We start from the raw sequence: 2,500 nt of genomic DNA on the forward strand, positions 1-2,500 counted from the left end.
CAAAAGTCATTTTATCTGTCATATGGTAAGCACTGGAGTCGCAGATTACAAAGTGTGCGCATGCGCCCTGCGAAAGGTAACATGCACACATGCATAAACTTTATTTCATCTCGAATTTCAGAATAACTACAGGAGCTAATGTCTTCGAGACATTACATTTGCAGCTAAAATACATAGCATATACAGATACATACTAAATAAATAATATTTAAAGATATATTCATTAAAAAGAAAAGCCGCTGTACAAAATGCGGCCCTGGATTTTCTTTTAAAACCAGTTAACTCAGAGGTACGGATAAAATCAGGTAGCACATTCCGCAACTTAGCTGATACGTAAGAAGAAAGAACTAAGACCATAACTGGTTGTTCTAGCTTTATTGAGGGACACGATGCAATTTTCGCGAAGATCATGCATAAGAAGAGGACGGGAGAGAAAACGTATTTTTCATATAAGCAGAAAAACCATTTTCTTCCTCCACACCCCCCCCCCCCCCAAAAAAAAAACAAAAAAACAAAAAAAAAAAAACAACAACAACAACATACTTTTATAAAGTAATATGAGGAAATTTTGAATGTGCTTATTGCACAGAGATGTAGAGTTTGACTTTAGTAGTAAGAGGACAGGTGATGTGCAAATATAAATCTCGTTATTCTCTTATTTACATTATACCGTTTCTTTGACACGAGGATTACAGCGAAATGAAAGCACAACTTTCTTTCGAATTTTCTATGATAAAAACTTGTTCAGAAATCCAAACTCTACGTTAACAGCACACACCAGGCCTACTCCTGAGTATCTGGCTAGAAATCTTTTCCTCTGGCCGCGCTTCAGCCATTCGAGGAGGGCTAGTCTCGTGCTTCTTAAGTTGCCTCGCTCATGCCCAAAAAGAATTCTGGGTAATTCTGCCATTCCATGACAAGGGAAGACTCCCGATTCTCATTTTATATATTTTTTCCATAAGTGTCGGGCCACCCAGTCCTACCACCAAAATACCGCATCGATTGAAGTTTTTAGCTTTCAAAACTCGCCCAAATTGTATCTGTAGGTACTGGAATTCGTCCACAGAAAGGCCAGAGAGACAACTTCACACTCGTGAACCGCCATGTTTACAACAGAGCATTTTAGGCGTCCCAGTCTGCATGAAACCATCTCTCCCTCACCTCTGTTTTTTTTCAAAAGGTTGCCTTTACCCACATTCCGGCTTAATGATGCCAGCCTGGAGGCTTCTCTGGACGACGATGGCCCAAAAAAACCATTTATAAAATGATAAACGTACCAGATTAAGGGGAACTCTCTCGCTCTTCTAATATGAACTGGGCATTTGTCACGTGATGTTCATACCTGAGCCCACACTGACCCAAAACAGGAGATGTTTGAATGAGTACTTCTTACTTACACGGCGGAGCCAAGTTGTGCAGACCGTTTATCGCTGAAAAAGTAGAAAAAGGCAAAGAAACAAGCACTTAGCACTTAAAAGGTTAACAAGTAAGTGACACAAAGAGTGGAGAGTAATAATCATGACCGCCTCTGTGATCTGCCGCAACATCGCATCGTTATGAAAAGTTCATGTAACATTCATGACAAATTCTGGAACATCACCTTCATGTCTATCACACAAATGAAAAAAGCCAAAAACTTGGAATATTGTAGGAAACAAATTTAGAAATCTCCTCTTCAATTCTCAGATCTGTGCGGTGCATCGTTTCCGAGTTATTTGTCGAATCATTTCAAGCAACTTTGCAGAGTTTTGTATGGAGCCGCCATGTTGGTGCAACCTCCGTTGTGCACCAAGTTTTACTTGGTAACAAGTTTTAACACTTGTTTCTATGAAGGATGCATGCCATCTTGTCTGTAAGTGTTAGATATTGAATAAGGCATTGGTTTGTGGAATAGAGCTGTTGTTGGCTTTGTTAGGAGAGGATCTCAGTGGGGTTAACCGTTAGCCGTGACACGCTAAGCTAAGCTAAGCTTGTCTGACAAGACAAAATAAGTCCCAAATAACCCCCAGCAAGAGAAGATGAGGTAATAGAACGGATTTTTGGTTTCGCAAAGCTATTTTAAGTTCTCGTTCCCAACGCCACGCATATTTAAAATTCCATTTATACGTCATTACAACTGGCCAATCAGGTGCCTCTCTAAAAATAGCTGCGTAGCTAAGATTAGATTTAAAAAAAAAAAACCAATCATTTGCCCGTGTATAGGGGATCCGTTCTCTTACCTCATCCTCTCTCTTGTCACCAGTTGGAGGTCTTGACAAAAATGTAAGTCGCATTCTGATGACCAATGACTTATTCTTTTCAATGTGTACTAACACCCTACTAACTAACACAGAGAACCCCCAAAAGCAAAAAAAGGCCTTTCATTTTCAACGAGGGACGTTTCTTTGTTTTTCATGTAAGTTAACCGTGACGGGAAAAAAATAACCATTAGCCGTGAAAAGCTAAATTTTCTAACCTTAGTCGTGAAAGCTATCCCCCTCATTGAGATCTTAAGAGGGTA

This window comes from Montipora foliosa, chromosome 2, assembly GCF_036669935.1.
Source record: "Montipora foliosa isolate CH-2021 chromosome 2, ASM3666993v2, whole genome shotgun sequence".
Taxonomy (NCBI): domain Eukaryota; kingdom Metazoa; phylum Cnidaria; class Anthozoa; order Scleractinia; family Acroporidae; genus Montipora; species Montipora foliosa.